Source organism: Excalfactoria chinensis, chromosome 21, assembly GCF_039878825.1.
Source record: "Excalfactoria chinensis isolate bCotChi1 chromosome 21, bCotChi1.hap2, whole genome shotgun sequence".
Taxonomy (NCBI): domain Eukaryota; kingdom Metazoa; phylum Chordata; class Aves; order Galliformes; family Phasianidae; genus Excalfactoria; species Excalfactoria chinensis.
In genome coordinates this window covers 5,325,846-5,343,790 of record NC_092845.1, presented here as the reverse complement: position 1 = coordinate 5,343,790, position 17,945 = coordinate 5,325,846, and the positions used below count along the sequence as shown (strand labels likewise).

General features: G+C 47.2%; 1 protein-coding gene across 5 annotated transcripts in view; it reads right to left on the bottom strand.

The window, feature by feature from the left end:
* Nucleotides 1-17,945, bottom strand: part of KIRREL3 (kirre like nephrin family adhesion molecule 3) — a 216,406-nt gene that overhangs the window by 159,889 nt on the left and 38,572 nt on the right. The window contains exon 1 of one of the 5 annotated variants that reach the window (XM_072354979.1): nt 5,064-5,079. The exons of the other annotated variants lie outside the window; for them this stretch is intronic. The gene's annotated coding sequence lies outside the window, so the exon portion shown is untranslated. Of the gene's footprint in view, nt 1-5,063; nt 5,080-17,945 lie in introns of those variants that run through there. 5 annotated transcript variants of the gene reach the window in all.

Sequence of the window (17,945 nt, the reverse complement as noted above, 5' to 3'; positions counted from 1 at the left end):
GCAGCCCCCAAAGCCATGTAAATGCTGCACATAATAATCACCATAGAAATTTAAAGCCAGCAAGCTCTGTCAATGAGTAAGTGTTCCAAAACAGAAAATTAATAAATCCCCCCGAATCCATAATAGATACATCTTTGTTCAGCCAGAGAGCTTTGATATAAATTGTAGCTTTTTAGGACTGCACTGTCAGAAGCGTAATGTATCACCCAAGAGTGGATCTGAGTTCAAAAGTACATATAATAATATAATTAAGATAGCTTGACAAGAATGTATTTTAAAAGTATAAAATACCTGCAGGTATAATGGCTTCATAAAGTCTGTCAGATTTACTTCTGCTGTGAAGAAATTTAAAATGTTTTACTCTAATGCAATGCAAATTAAGCCAAGGATATTCATATAGCACGGTCCTTAACAAAAAGAAATAAGGTGGGGAGAGAAAAGAATCAGAAGAAGCAGACCAAACAACGGGCTTGGCTCTCTAAGCAATGAAGCTGCTCAGTTTGTCAGCTGAACCCCAACAGGCCAGAACCTACAGCATCCTACAGCACCTACAGCATTGCTTTCCCACTGCAGGCAGGCAGAGCAGGAGCATGATCCTCCTTGCAGGTTTTTCTTCTCATCCCAGCTCCCTCACCCAGCATTACAGCATGGATGTGCTTTAGATTATCATTTTCAGGTAGAAAGTGATGATCTTTTCATATATATATATATATTTCCCTTACTGCACTGAAAGCTTCAAGTAATAGAGATAGTGTATGTGGGAAGGAGCACATAGAGAATGAAAATGGAACCCAACCTTAGAAGAGTTTGTTTACCCTCTCTGGGCATCTTATTCCCAGCTGGGCTCTCAGGATCAGATGCACACCCAACCCCTCCTCCCCACAGAGCCCAGCGACTTCAAGCAGAGTAAATATTTTCCTGATTTCCAGGAAGAAAAGCCATTAAGAAATCAATAGCAGAATACTAATAAAATACTTTTCACTTCTCAATTTAACTTGCCCCCAATGGTTGGGTTTCAGATTTAACTGACAGCTCTGCTGAGATGCAAGAATACCTCAGACATCATGGGCTGGCAATGACTTTTTCCCACCCTCACTTTGCATCAGAGCGACTATTTAGCATTTTGTTCAGCACAGACAACATGAACTGATGCAATCCATGTTCTAGCAGGAAGATAACATGCAAAGGCCCACATTCAGTACATGGGACTTGGCTTCTCTTGTCCTTGATCAAAATGCTTTGGTGTCTCAGTTTCCCCATCCACACAACAGAGATGTCCTCCCTCCTCACAGACCTCAATGAGACATGAAGAAAGATGCATGCAGAAGCAGCACCTCCAGCACTGTGCTTTCCTCCCAGCACAGCCCCAGCCATGGAGCAGCAGCCAGCGGGGCTGGGCCGGCCCTGCAGCAGGTGGTGCAGTGCTTCACTGCAATTGCTGCTGTTAAGTAGCAAAAAAACAAAGATGTTAAGAGTCTGTGGGGAGAGCTGGGAGGACGCAAATCAAGATACATTTCCCAGAGTCTATGCCAGGTGGAAAAGGGAAGTGTGAGCTGATTAAATCTGTGCTCGCGTCAGATGGGGAGAGGGCTCCTTCCATCTGTTAGCTCACCAGCGAATCCCTCGGCTGCTACCACCGTGCTATCTCGCTTTGGCAGCCACAGGTTAGCAGAGGCCGTGCCTGGGGAGATGCATGTTGGTGCATCCCTTCTTCCTCCACCCCAACAGCTCTTACCTGGGAACGTCAGCACCATAGGAGGAGTGAATACTGACCCCAACCCTGGGCCTGACCTCCAGCAGACCTCAGGATGCTTCCCACCTGCTGCACCTATAGGCACGTTGGGAAATCATTGAGTCCTTCCTCCAGCACAGTGGGATATTTCATTCTCATCCACAGAGCAGGAGCACGGATGTTCTCCACCCCACAGCTCAGCACAGGGCTGAGTGCTGCTGACACCCTCGCAACTCATTGCTGCTGCAGGAATAGAGCACTGCACTTCTCTCCACTGCACTGCTGCCCCACTCAATGCAGACCGCTCTCTGCTCCTCCATCCCATGTGAAGATCCTTGCTGTTGACATCACTTTCTATGAGGGTTAATGCTAAGGAAAAATATAAAGCTTCCCTCTCTTCCAGCTTTTATTGGCAATCCATTCTCATTAAGCCAAACACATTTGTCTTCATAACGTGTACTTTACAATTACAATATCAAAGGGTTCGTATCTACATAATAAAAATGATCTATAGAATAATACAAGGGGAAAACATCAGAACATAATGTTGTTATTAATGAATCCAATGGGACGTAGGAAAGTGGTATTCCCATGGGGCAGCTCCACACCCTTCACTGTAATAAATTGTGATGGGCTTCGAGATCAGCACTGAGGGGTAGGGAACAGGAGATGGGAAAGAAATTAAACCAGCAGTTCCTTCAGTGACAGATGGAAAGCGGCACACACAGGAGCAGTCCCTCCCCAAAGGGTTGGCTGAAGCAATGTTACACCCACAGCACCCGAGATGCAGCAAGAGGTGCACTGGTGCAGCACCAAACCTTCCCTGTATGTCCTCTGCGCCAAGTAGGGGCAGAGATGCTGCCATGCACCCTAAGGAGCCTGTTCCATCCCAGCAACCAGGCTCCTCAGCACCCAACTGCCTTCACTCCTTTGTGTCTCCCAGGCAGGATTCAGCACCAGCTTGGGTAAGCTGTATTGTATGAGATTACAGGGAACAAGGATAAACAGGAGGGGAGGTTCTGCCAGAAAACAAGGATGTTTTGGTGTATGAAAGTAGGGGAGGAGGAGACAGCCCTAAGCGAAGAGCCAGAGCTCACATGCAGCAAATAGGGAGAGTCTGCAGAGACTGAGACTGAGGGGGCGATGCTCCAGAGGTGCACAGCAAGCTAGAATAATAAATAATACTAACAGTAATAATAATAGCAGGGATATGAGAAAAAAAGCCTAACGAGTGGGAAGAAGGTGCTGCTTCTCCTCTGACCAACACTTGAGAGCAGATCTGCTCAAATCCTTCACGGTTAAAACCACAGCAATGAGCGAAGCCTCTGCACCAATGTTTGTCATTCAGCCTCCGTGGTCCCATTTGTTTTCTACCAAACCAAGCAGGCAGATTTCATATAAAAGGGCATGTTATTGACTATCATCGGCAGCTCCTTGCAAACTCTACGAGCTTAACCAGAATTCATGGTTGTCAACATCAAAATACAGCTGCAGAGATGTTTTCTACTCTGTAATAGTTTCCTGACGATATCAAAAACACCCATGCACATGAATGCAAAAGAACTCTTCCTATCAACATTTCAGAAATAGAACCCAACTGGAAGGAAAGAAATCCGGGAGATCAGACAATGACAGCAATGCTTCTCAATGCTCCTGACATTCAGAACATCTTCTCTTTCTTTTCCCTCCTCCCTTCCTCATAAGGACCAACGCAGACAGCATTGAAAACAGCCATTTCCAACCCACAATCCCGACCCAAAAGTCTCTCTGTGCGATGGGACCTGGCTGATCCCTACCTGGGAGCTCAGGAAGGGACAAAGTGCAGCCCCAGCACAGCCCACCCAGCACACAGTGCTGCACCGCTGCTCCTTCCATTGGGAAAAAGGAAACTGGTATAAATATCCCTCCGTCACAAATTCTGTTTGTAATCGAGGTGAATAACTATTGCGTTAGGAGGGCAGAACTGCTGACTCCTTTATTCCTGAAAAATGTATTAGAGAACCTTCCCTTTATAGGAAAAAAATGAGGAAAACAAAATCGATAGAGTATGAAACAGCATGAAAAATGCATTTTAAACCACTTCTTTTTTATTTTTTATTTTTTTTGGCCTAATGTCGCTTTCCTGTAAAGCTTCTGCAGAAACACATATTTAAATGTAAATGTCCTGAATGTAAATAGGTGAGGGCTGAGAAGATGAATAGGAATCATGAGCCACTTGCAACAGTTCCCTGGGGGAAGTAGTGCAGCACAGAGTGGTCCCCTGCCCCACATACCGGTGGGGATCCCTTCCTGCCCAAAAGCCTTTGGCACAACACAACTGGGGCTGATGCTGGCCATGTTTCTCAGCTCCTCATGCCTGTGCAGCTCACGGCATCCAGTGCTGCCCTGCAGTGCTCCAGAGCAACTCAGTCCTTCAGCATCACACAGGATTGCTCCTCCAGACCTTCTGCTCACCACTGGCAGCCGGTATAGGGGGAATTAACCTACCCAGGCCGTAGCAGAGGTATAATACCAGATCTAATTTCATAGATACCGTATATAGGCCACAAGCCTATAATCATAATAATACAGATGTTGGATACAGATGTTCCAGGCGCTAGCCAGGGTGCATCCTGTTAGTGTATTTATTCAGTCTAGTGCTAAAGCTGAGCTAATACCAATCTCCTTAGAGGATTAATAGACACTAACATCGCATTATCAAGCCATTAAACACACTTGGGAACGCGCACCATTCTGTCCGGCTCTAATGCTTCTTATAGGACTCATCCCCCACCAAGGGCAGCCAGCAGCTGGGCTGCAGCCTGGAGCTGTGGTCCTGAGCAGGTGATGGGCAGCAGAGCCACAGGCTGCTCCAGGGCAGGACACTGTGCTTTGGAAGCGGAAGCCACAGTGATGAAAAGCAGAAGTCAGAAATGAGTGTCAAGGTCATTCCTCATTTATTTTCCCTGCTGCTGTAATAAGAGGATGGGAACCTTGGAGGGTTTGCTCATAAAGCTCCCCTCGTGAACAGCCCGAAGACTTGCCCTCCTCTCCAGATGAGGCATTAGACACACTGTCAGCCTGCAGGAGGCATCAGGGTCAAGCACGTTACCCCATCACAGCCAGGGACACAGCATAAAGCTTGTACTTCTAGGGTCCAGAACAGCACTTTTAAAGCAAAAAGCAAAATCCCATCCATCAGCAGTGGGAATGCTTGCATTATCTAGGCTACCCAGCAAGGAGGAGAGCTGATGTGGCCGGCACATCTTAAATAACCCAAGAACGCACCTTGGCAAGCAATTGTCTGATTGACCACATTCACCTGCTTTATCATCACACCGCTCTCTCCTACCTTTCACTCAGGTCTTTCAGCCTCTACCTTACACAATTTATTGACTCAACATCAATGAGATTTTCTCTTCCTTACGTGGCCCTGAAGGGAAAAGGGGAAGAAAGAAATCCCTTGGAATTATTTGTATTCTTCCATATAATACCTCTTTCAGAGACACATCAGGAAAGTCCTTTACAAGTGAGGAAATAGCCAATATTTTAGAAGCTGTAGTGAGGCGCTTCAGCCAGGCTCACTTTATTGTAAAATTAGATGTCATTGTGAGAAGTACTGATATAAATATAAGTGCAAAAGGACCCTTCTGCTAATACAGGAGCTGATGTAACAATGTGCTATTTCTCCCAGTCGTCAAAAACCCACCTTGATAGTTCAGCCCTTATAATACACAACATATTTACATCGAGCATTAAATAACTATTAGGCAAAAGAAGTACGGCTTCGATATCCAAGAATATTTACGGGAACCTAAATTATATCGCCGAGTTTATTTTAGCCTGAGAAAGCCCCATGGGGAAAGGATATTGTGCATCTTAAAAGGTAAATGTAAACTCTTCAATAGAAAGCAGCCTTTGCTGGAAGGAGCACATTGTACCTGGGTAAATCTTGGAGCAATTACACAGCAAAGTTTTCTTTGATGAGGCAGAGATGTGATGACATGTAATTACTTTTTCAATGCTGCACTGTGTGTTTATCAAAATGTTAATGCAAGCATAATAACAGGCTGTATGTTTGTGCCGAGAATGTCAGAGCCTCCAGATGTCAATCACATCTGAAAATAAAATTGCAAATAAGCAGGAAGGCTTGATGGCACAACTGACAGCCCAGTGCTCAGGCAGCTGACAAGCACGCAGCTTCCCTCTCCCCTGGTGCTTTGTCACTGTAATGCACCTAATAGAACGGATATTTCTTTTATTAACCCAAATGGAATAGGCTGGCACTAAAATGAAATAAACCATGCATATCCATGTACAGAGGGAGTCTGTTAATAAGCACTTCTGTAGGCAAAGTTTGATGGGCTTCTAATTTCCCCTCGGCCCTCTCATTCTGCTCAGGCCACGAGAGATGCCACAGTGCTGCACGAGCAACCTGGACCTGGGAACATGGCCTACAACCACACTGAGCAGCAGCAGCACATTGGTTGCACCCCTGGTCAGTGTGCCAGCATTGACCCCAAGCCCAGCACACCCACTGTCTTCCTTCTTTACCTCCTTCCAAAAAGACCATATGCTGCTGAATTCCTCCATGCAGAAAAAATGGTACCTGCTGGCATCCATTGATGGCTGCTGAACACTGATGGAGACTGAACAGGGCATGATGGCTGGGTGGTGAAATAACATGAAGCAATGGGTCATCTCCACAGGTGCAGGTAATTACAGGCAGAGCCACACAAGTTCTTGGTGAAAATGCAGAGCTAATGGTGGCAGCTGTACAGCAAAAATGGTGTTTTGTAGCTGAGAATTTGCTCCAACAAAGTGTTATTGTGCTCTTTGTATCAGCCATAGCATTCATGGAAATTAGCAGGAGGCAATACTTTGGGATCAGCCCAGGTATAACAGCCGAAATGCTTTTGCTGGCTACGAGGGGCAGCACCCAGAGGTGTCACAGCCCATGCTGGAAGAGCAAACTGGGAGAGCTGGGTGCTCCTTCACAGCCCACCTGTGAGCTGAGGATTCTCAGGGCAGCACGCCTGATGCACACACAGTGACATGGGATGATGTAGGCAGGACGGTGCCTGGACTGCTTGGATCCCATTGCCCTGGGAAGTGATGATCTGGAGAACAGAGTGCCTGGGCCATAGCATCCTGAAGGCGGTGAGCAGCGGAGACGTGAGGCTGACAGTTGCTTGGCAACTGCAGCTACAGAAAGATTTTCGAAGTAAGGAGTGGGCTGAGGGCAGCGTATGGAAAGTTTAGCATCACAAGCAGTCGATGATCCCAGGTTTGCTCTTGGTAAGAGAAGCAGGAGAGTGATTTCAGTCTCTGAGCACCACAAACAGCTAACGTGGATTCACACGAGGCTGTTTGGGCAGCAGCAACTGGAGACAGAGCTGGGACAAGGCAGCAGTGAGCAGCTCACTTCATGGGGCCAACAGCAGCGCTGTGCTCAGGGCCGGGTGTCAACGGGACTCCAGAGAAGCAGGTATTTGCAGCCCCGCTCTGCAAACACACTGTGCAAAACCACCTTCACCCCACTCACCCACCTGGCTCAATGCCTTCAGCAATTTGGAATTGCAAAGCTTTGTGCAGCACAGCACCAGTGACTGCAAGTGCTGTTTGAAGAGCTGCTGCCTTTCTGGAGGGGTGGAGCAGGGAGCTGCCAGCAGCAAAGGATGCACCCAGCTCTTCAATTGGCCTAAACAAAGCTGCTCAAAACCATCCGAACAGTCAGTGAAGTCCCACGACACTCAAGCAAATAGGATACTCAGAAACAACAAAACAAGTAGGAATTGCAAAGCTCAAGTATTTTCCATGGTAAGTGGCTCAATCCTCATAGGAGAAAGAGGAAAAACGATGTGAATAGCCACTTGTTGACGGGAGAAGATGGTGAACCACGCCACGTGCTGATTGGGGTTGGGAAAAGCACTGAAATGTTGGTTTCATTTTTCTTGCAGCACGGTGACAAAATTGCGTAGCAGAAAATTATTGCCTTCAGAGGGCTGATGGTGACGGCTGATTGAGCTGATGATGTGGAAATCGCACCTCGGATAGGTATTAAAATAAAGCAGAATGGAATATGGGGGGGGAAAAAAGGCTCAGCAGAGAGAAAAAGCTGCTGTTTCCCCTCCTTACACCAAGAAAGATTGGTAACAGACCTTCAGGAGACCGCTACACTCATATCTGGGATGGTTAACCTTTACCTTCACGGCCACAGCAGCTGAAAAATGAGTCCCAAAGTGTTTATTTGCTTTCCTGCAAGAGGCTCTGGCAGTGCATGCTGTGATGGCTGGAGGTCAGCACAGAACCTGCAGCCCATGGGATGCACTGGGGCATCGTCATCCCCACCACCACAGCAGCTGACCCCATGTTTGCAACACTGCTTAATTACTGCTCACAGGTTGAGCCTGCAACATGACAGCCTCAATACAAGGACTGAAAATAAAGGGGAGAGATTTGTCAAACGAGGGAGGCTTCAGGCTCTAGAAGGGATCTAAGAGCTGCCTGACAAGGTGCAAGATCTTCTCCTTATAGCGGGGGCCGTACAATGAGAAATGCATTTAGAATTTGGCGCTGCTGTCAAAAGCAGGTGTTAGATAATTCAGTGATTAGTATGCATATCTAACTTCGTTGCAGCCTCTGTTGATCTCTCAATTACAGTTAGCCGGGTCCTCTGAAGTTTGTGGGAGTTAATTAGAGCATTATGAACAGCCATGCTCTGCAGGAGAGCTCCACCAGCAGCGGCCCCACATCATCCCCAACCTTCATAAATAGGCAGGGATGAGCTCTGACCCCACAGCCATGGGGGTACCAGCATTCCATCTGGAACACCAGGACAATAAATAATGGAACTAAATAAATAATTAGGACCCTGCAGTAAGACAGACTGGGGCTGAATACCAGCCTGGTGGCAATCTTGGTTCTGTGCAGGAGCACCATGCAGCAGAGCAGAGGGAAGGGGAGCTCAGCAGCCACTGTAAAGTTGAGAACGTGGATAACTCATTTGAACTGCTCCGTGTCCTCCTAAACAGCTCAGTGCTGACAAACTGGAACCAGCAGTCTGAAAACAGCTCCTGGTAAATAACTGAAGGTGCTGTGTAGGCTCCAACACCCAAAATCTGCTCGTCAGAAACTCACCATCATCCCTAAAGCACAGCGTTCATCCCATAAACATCAGACAAGGTCCCTGCACGTCTCCTTATGTTCATTCAGGTGGAAATTTAGGGCTCCTGAGCTGGGCTGAGGGGGGGGGGGGGGGAGCACCCACAAAAAGCTGCCTTTTGAAAAATTAAGGAAGCAATTTAGAAGTGGATAATTAGATCTCCATTCCGTGCTGCTGTGGGAAAATTCAATTACTTTTTTATGAAGGTGTGTATCGGCTCTGAGAGCATCGTGGGGAAAGATTCTTCTTCCAATATCCCCTTCTCCCCCCCCCCAGCTCTCGGCTCCCTCCTCATGCACCCGTGGAAGAAGCACTTGTAGCCCTCAGCTGCAGCAGGAGCTCACCCCCAATAATTGCATTTGTTGCAGAAACTGCCGACAACGCCGGGAATAAAATTAGTTTAAAATGAACCCGAACATCAGATCTCAAACAAGGATCAGGTGGGAGACCTCATTAATCCTCATTGCAGAAGGGGCAGGCATCGGGGCCAGGCTGGGCAGCACGCAGCCGGGCTGTGAGCATCCATGGGATGCAGAGCATCTTGCAGGACCTCCGGGTATCCACACACCCCATGTTTTGTGCACTCTGACAGCTTTACATCCCATTGACACACACACAGCCCTCTGCTCCCTCCTGCCTTGCAGCTCTTGAGCCCAATGCCGGTCCCCCACCACGTCCATTACCCACATCGGATGGCTGTGCTGCTTTCGCTGACTTTATTTAACGAGGTTTATTGTTTGCGCTGCATAATTTTCAAAGGCATGTCACCCACTTTGAGATCGCCCTCAGATCTCCAGCTCGGGGAAGGGGGGAGGGGCCCTTTGAAGCTGCTTTCATTAATTCAGGAGCCGGCTGCCTCGTTTAACAGCACACGTGTTGGAGGCACACGGAAGCCACTGTGGAGACATCTAAGAGGTGTCCCATGGCACTGCACATTAGAAAGAGCAATTATAGAACCGCCAGGCCTGCCGTCCTTCCCTGCTTTGTAACTGCAATCCAGACATCAAAAAAAAAAGGAGTCTGAAATATCAAAATATCACTTTCCAGCTCTGATGATGCTTTCCTAGGACTAGAGAGCACCCGGAACAAAGGGTTCGTTTTAATTATCTGCATTCAATGTTTCCTAACCCGGTAACTGCAACAAACCAACTCCAACCCCCCTTAACAGGATGGCTGGGAAGCAGAAGCGTCACAAAACTGAGAAACAAAGTGATCCAAAGTCAGCAATTTAGGAACCCACTGCCATCTCCAACAGGAAACCTGTCTGCAGCTGTTCTCACTTTGCTCTTTTGTTTTGAACGTGCTCATGGCTGATTCTCTTGATGTTAACCCCCATCCTCCCCTTCACACGTATTTACAGTGAGAACTCCTGGTGCACAGAGACTCTCCTTGTTGCACCGGATCTATTGCTGCTCCTTTCCTTCACTGAGCGCAGCCTCCTGCAGAAATTATTCCTCAGCCAAGCCATTGCTTCTTCTTACCTTATTTACAGAGAATTTGTACTAAGAACTCTACCTCCAAGAGCAAAGCTTGAGCTTTGTGGAGAGGACATGCAGGGATTTGAGGATAAAAATCTCTGCGTTTACTTCCACTTCCTATTGGCAGCATGGGAGAACACTCCGATCCCAGACCCGGAGCTGCGGCGCCATGCGAGGTGCTGGGATCAACAGCTTGGCCAACACTCCATCAGCTCCCATGAGCACTCCCACCTGCTCTCACTGCTGTTCCTGCCCACCAGATGGACCTGGAAGTCTGATCCAACCTCACAGAGGGCACAAATGAACCCTACAGTCAAGCAACATGCAAAAATCTTTACATTCAGGCACACAACAACAGATGCATAGCAGGGTGCCAACAAAGGTAACTGAATTGCTGCTACTCATTATCCCAGCAAATTTATCTTCCTGATTAAGAATGGGGACTAGTGTAAGCACTGGTGGTACCCGGTATCAATTATGCATTTATTTTATATATCTCAGCAATATGGAGCAATTAGTAGAGGTAACACTAATTAGATTACACATTGTAATGCAAGTCCCTCTAAACTTAAGTCGTAACATACCTCGCTTCTAATGACTGCAAGGTCATTTTGGTATTCTGCGTAATAGCTTTGATGCTAATGAAAGCATTTGCTATGCATGGCAACATCACGTTTTCCCTAGGTACGTTTTACCATTTACCAGTGGACACTGGGTTGAAATTGCTGCTGAGCACAACTTGGGCTGGAAGAAGCCACCTAAACACTGAGATTAATTGCGGTGCTGCTGAGCTCCCAAGAAAGCAAGACCCCACGACAAACCTGCTCCAAGGGCACGATGGAAGGGATTAGCTGTCGATTAGAATGGCGTGAGACTCCAGCAGGCAGAAAACTTAAATTTGCTTTGTGCTCCATAATGGAAAAAGCTGGAAGACAACAGGCTTACAGTCAGCTTAGTGCTGCTCCTGTGTCTCTTCCATCATATATGGCTTAAGCTCCTTACAGGACAGCAGAGCATCACGTCGCATCACGAAGTGCTGTTTTGTTCCCCTCGGTTTCCCCACCCACCAATCAAATCAATCAAAAAGGTGGCATTCACAAGAAGGACATTCATTTAAAGATTTGAAAACAATGTTCATTGGCTTTCTAATTAGCTCTTTAATTAATTTCCTTTTCTTCCCTAACGACTACGCAGGCAAAGAAATTCTGCCAGCTATAACTAAAAGCAACTGGATTATTCCACGACCGATTCCATCCATGGCAAAGGGCTGCAGCACTGCTGGGGGCTCCAAGCCCCAACCTGCTGATGGAGGAATCACAAGGTGCCCCTCAAATCAGAGCAAACAAATATATCCCCATGACACATCTACTGAACTTCGGCTGAAAACTAAGAAGAAGAAAGAAACAGCCACGCTGTGACTCATTTTACAAGCCCTAAGAATCAATGCCTGCAGTAACCAAAGGACTTCAGACTTTGCTGCCATGGTTCACAACTACGGCGCGTTTGCTGTCTGAGCTGGGAGTGCTGCTCTCCGCCATAAGGGCTGACCCCACACTGCTGATGTTGGCCCACGGCTCACAGAGACCACGCTCTGCTGCAGGGGATGTGGCTCCTGGCATAAAGCAATGGGCTTCAACTTGCTAGAAGAAATTTGCAAAGGAGAGAAAGGAAAAAGAAAACAACACAGGAAAAAGGAAGAAATCCATCGCCATCCCTCCCCACCTCGACTGCGGGCTCCCTGGGGCAGAGATTGGGCTTTCTGCTTTTAGAAGCAATTTAGGCAGAGTTTCCTATCCATCTTGATAGGAGATCAAGGGCAGGTAGACAGCTAAATCCTCCGGGTTGCTTTGTGAATCCCAACCCATGTCTTTCAGCGTGACTTAAGCCATCGCTCCGCGTGCGTTGCGAGCACCAAAATAATCACGCCAGCAGGATTTTGAAATTCAAAGGAGCCTTTTTGCAAACCACAGACCTAAGGAAGTTCAGAGGCTGCTCCGCCGCCTGACTCCGGGGTTTGACGCATTGGGGAGAGGGTGCTGCAGTGGATTTGTTGGCTGAGCGAACAGTCTATTCTCATGCTCAGATAATGCAGAAATAAAGTGCATTTGTAACAGACAACAAAAGGATTATCCCCCATTCATTTCAAAGCACCCTTCATTCCACTCAGGGATTACATTTTCCTTTACTTATCTTGCAAATGGTTTTTCATAAGAGCGCGTGGCTTATGGCAAATACCAAAATGTGGTCGGGACAATGAAAGCGTGTACTGCAGGAGAGATATCCCATTCAGCAGCACACACTTACTGCCGTAATCTACTGCCTCAGAAGGGCCACTCTGCTGAAAAACAGAGGCGCTGAATGGATCCACTTGGAAGCCCGTGGCACACTTGAGATTTGGGGAAAGTTTGTTACGAGAGCATCTTCAGCCTCCACATCTCCTCGGAGGATGAGAACAAAAGCACTTTGCACTTCTGTCGAGTCCATCTGCCCAGAATGTCAAAGCACTTCTGCAAGCATCAATCCCAACCAGCAGCAAACAAAACAACACGAGCGTGATTTTCCACTTGCTGGAAAGCAGCACCTTCATTGCTTTGCCACATCCCAGAAACCTGTGCACCGTGCCAAACTCGAGGCCCTGCCTTTCACATGAGGAGGCACAGAGGAACAGAAAAAAGAAAGCCAAGAGCACGGTGCTGCTCTGCACCTCTCCTTTCCCCAGCTGAATCTGACAGTGAGAGCATCAGCAGGCACGGCAACACCCCAAGGAAGAGCCACACCTGAGCCACCAGCAGGCTGGAGAATGCTGGCAAGAGCTGCCCGCATCAACAACCCACATCTCATTCACCCAGGACTCAGGATTTTACAGGCTTGGCTCCAGCCCAAGTATCAGCAGCGATAATTTGGGCTCTGCAGGACACATGAATAGGTCAAGGCAGGTGCAACCACGGGGCTGCAGCCGTCCTGCCTCCTGCTACCTGACACTAATGCGACAGTTCAGAATTCCTAGCAAAAACTAAAATAAGCCGGGGATGGAGGGAGCAGGTGGTTTCATGCTGTCTGCAAATCAATGAGTCTAAAAGAGTTATGATTGATTTGGAACGAGGGAGGGGACACCTTCCACAGCACTGAGCAGGATAACAACCTGACTCTCTGCTTATTCCGTCTTGGCTTAGCAAGCAAAAAGAATGGAGAAAAACAAACCACTTGCCACCACATTGCCATGCAGCCAAAACACACTGATTTCTGCACCATAACAGAAAGCATTCATTTCTCTCTCCTGTCCTGCTGTTCTTGATAGGGCAAATGACTGCATCACCCCTGAGCTGTACAAGCAGCCCTGCACCTCACTGCTGCTCCCTGATGATTTCTTCACTGTGGTTATGCCCGGCACCCCCAGAACACCCTAGTCTATATTGCTGTGCCCTGTGAGAAATAATAAGAGGCACTGGAGTGTAATAGCATTGCTTCCTATGGGAAGAATTTGACTTTCCCAACAGTGCATGAGCTGTTCCCTTTAATAACCAGGGCAACGGGAGGCAGCACAGAGCAGCGCAGTGCATGAGAATAAGGAGAAGTGGGAAAGATGTCACACTGCAGTGCCCCAGTGCAGGCTGGCTCTGATCCCAGCGAGCCACAGCTCTCCCATGCGGTCCCTATGAACCATAATTGGAGGGGCAGCTGACACGCAATTGGCCCCATTTGCCTTATCATTGATTAGACATTTTCTGCTCTTTGTTTATGCAACTCTTTGGTCTGATATAAGAGCTACGGGTTGTTGGGTTTCTTTTTTCTTTCCCCCACTTCTAATGGATTGATATTTTTAAAGGAATAAAGAAATCCAGACAAGACGACCACACTGCAAATCAATGCATCTTGTGGATAACAATACTCGAGATTTATGTAATGCTTAATGTTTGCTAAGTGCTTTGGAAAAAAATAAATAAATTAACCATCAGAACTGCATTGAAATAGGTAAGTATCATTAATACAGTGCTACCATAGGGAGAAACTGAGTTGAAGGGATTCGAACAGCAGAAGTGCCCAATGCTGCATCTGCAGCTGTTCCCTCCCTCCCCCCTGGAGCAAAACCTCTGCTCATCTCTGCTCAGTCCCCACTGATTTTGCAGTTAAGCATATGAACCCAAACAAAGACTTGCATCCCAGAGCTCTGGGAACAACACGTTGCTCAGAACCAAAAAGCTTTGCCCCCGTTTTGCTTTTCAACCTTGCAACAGAAAAAGCTGATGCTGAAAACTGAGCCTGGGTTAAGTTTCTGGCCTGAATCAAGGAGCTCTGCATGCTTGAATCCAAGGCAAGACCCATCCATCCCTGGTGAAATGAAACACATGGTAAGGCTTTTTGCTTGAGTTTGGAGCACAGGAATGAACACAATGGAGGTTTCAGAAAGAATTCAAGGTTGGCTGAGCACTAATGGGACGTTCAGAGGCTCTCTGATGGAAATCCAGTTCTCGAGAGCTCTGCATGTAAAATGCATCCATGGACAAGTATTCACCTCTGATCTGATCTCCTGCATAGCTAATGAGAACTCTGCAGAACTGACTCAGTCTGTCACAAGGACACCTTTCAGATGGAAGCTCCCATCCTGCAGCTGTTGGCTAACACTGAGCAAATCCAAGGCTTTGCTACCTGACCTTCAGGCCTAGCCAGGGCACGCCTGCAGCAAAGCAGCAAACACACACGGCTTCAGTTCTTCCTCAGAGAACATGAGCCCACAGCTTGCTGACCCTGGAGCAAAGCAGGTCAAGATGAGGAGCTGGAATGAACTCCAAGCACAGCGTTATCTGCAGAGCAATACGTGACACTTCCCCTCCCCAAACCTCTCCTCCCACTAAAGGGTTAAAGGAGTCAGCAATTAAACAGTGATTTTGCCACAAGTACTGGACTTCAGAGGCCTCCTTTTCTTCCTTTTTGTAAAAGAAGGAAAAGGGGAAAAGGAGATTTAAGATAATGGCCCTTTTTCTCTTCAGAATAAATTAAGCTCAAAGATAGAGAATCCCATTACTAATGCCTTTTAGCAAAGCCCAAGCATTCTTTTAAAGTCAAACTTTAAAGCATAATGTGCAGTGATCTCGTTGAAATCTTTCCTGTAATGATATTTAAGTGATGGCCAAGTCTATCAGTGGGTTCAGGAGAAGTATTGATCGCCTATCTTCAAGGGGATGAACCACTGCAGAGAGCTGTGGCAAAGGGAAAGCGTGCTGATGATTCAAGAGAGGCCTTTAAAGCCACACACGCAGAGTTGCTGGTAACTAATTATTCCAGGAGTCACGACGGAAGAAAAGAAAAAAGGTAAAGGAGAGAAATCAAGGCAAAAGGATCCGCCTCAAGGAGGGGAATGTGGGACACGCCGCTCTGATGTGTGATAGGAAAACTTGCCCCATCCCTCTGTGCAGCCTTCCTGAATGGCATTTAATATTCCTTTCAAATCCTTCCCTCTTTGGAGGTGGAGGAAAGCTGACAAAAGCACAATCTTTGTGGCTGCTTGGAGAAGTAAAAAAGAAAGAAAGGAGAAAAAAAGAGGTGCTGGGGGGAGGCGGCTGCTCCTCATGTACTGGCTTAGTTTCAAAAGTAAAACTAAAAGAAGAAAGCCCAGCAAAATCAAAGTGTCCCCTGCCCTGCCCAAGCGCCAAGGCTGCATTGCAATGTGTCCCTGCACTCTGCTGGATGTGGGGAGAGCTTTAGCATTGGATCTATGGCTGCAATTCACCTTTTTCCACCTAAACCTCAGCCCCAAGGGACTGAGAGAATCTGTCCATATCCAGACACAGGCACTGATACAGGAGCCATAAACCTCCACTTTCTTAATGCTTTTGGCCTTCTGTAAAGTAGTTCTTCTCACTTCAGGCTCTACAGGAGAAAAGGGCAAAGGAAACACCCATAGACCCACAAGTCTGAGCAATGCTGAAGTCTCTGTCCTTCCTGCCACGGTGCAGTCCTGGCTCCAGCAGCTCTCTGTTAAGGAGAACCAGCGCAACAACATGGGGTGCAATTGCTGCTTCATCTCGAGCACAGACCTGGCTCAGAAACTGACCAGGAACCCAAACATTGCTGAGCATCATTAACCCACTGTCAGGAAACGCTGTTCTGATGAGGAAAAAACACAACAATTACCATCCCTGAGAACTCTGGGCTCCTGCATTTTTCTGGTTAACAGTGCAGAGATCAGAGCTACACATTTATTAAGAAGAGGCCACTTATGTTCAGCTTGGCACAAACACGCTGTCTGTGCTGGTGTTTAATTAGAGATTAAAGCCAAGAAGCTGGATAATCAGGTCCGCTAATGAATCAGGAAGCTCGGGAAGGCAAAGAGACAAAGATTCTGTGGCTCTGTATTATCCATCTCCACTCCTGCAGCCTGGAGGTGCAGGTAAGGATATCTGAGCAGGGATACCAAAGCTATATTTACTCTGCCATGCAGCCAGGTGAGGACACAGAGCCTGCACAACACCTGGGAGCACCCACAGCCTGCTCTGACATCAGAACAACCACAACTACCCCAAAGGCCACCATCCCCAAGGAGCAAAGGGGACAGGTTCAGCTCACAGAGCACTGCCATGCACAGAGGTACAATATTTAACACAGCTTTTATTGGCTGGACACCGTACATTGGATGATGCATTTCAAGCCTCATTTGGCACAAAATTGAAATGGTTTTAGTCAACATTCAAGGTAAACGTCTGCATTTTTATGGCCAAAGCCCCCAACTTATTATTATTATTTGCTTCTGTGCTGTTGGTTAAATTGAGCTTTCGTATATTTACTGCATCATCCTAAAGTCTAATCAGACTGATTGCTGGCAGGGACGTTATGGCTGGGAAAATAGGCCTTTTGCTGAGGCAATAACAGGGTAACAGACTTTCTCTTGCAAAATCTTTCATAAATAAGAGGTCATATCTAATAACGTTTGCTTAAAACTTCTTAGCAGAGCTTCTGTTCTCAGATGCTACTGGCTTTTTAGCTGCAGCTTTAAATAACTATGTGGGTATATATTTGCTGGGAAGAACAGAAATAATCCCCTTCTCCTAAGCCATCATCTGTTCTAGCACTCAGCACATACAAGTGATCAGTCCAGCAAGCACGAGGGGTACCTGACTTCTGCATGAGCCAGGAGATACTGCAGGAAATTGCTTGGATCCGTGGTCAGACGGACCCATCAAGCAAAACACTGATGGAAAACTGGGAGGAATCCTGGATTTAGAGAAACATGCACAACCAGCCAAAATAGAAGCAGAAGACAAAGGCCAACACCCAAAGGTTTCATCATCCAGAAGAATATATCACTAGAGTGACGACTGCAAATTACTCTTTGGCTTCAAACAGAGCTAACTCGATGCACAAAGACTTGTGGCACGCTCCTGCCCCTAAAAAGGGCAGGACAAGGAATCCTGCTCCTCAGAGCTTCAGACTGCATTCAACAAGCAAGCCATTCCCCCAGCAACTGCTAGAGCAGCAAGCCACAGAGATGGCAAAGCCCTTTGAAGAAGAGGTCATGGCCAGGAGCCTGGGGTTGAATGCATGCACCAAGCCATGACACACAAGGATGGATGCTGATGTCTGGGGAAGGAGAGGG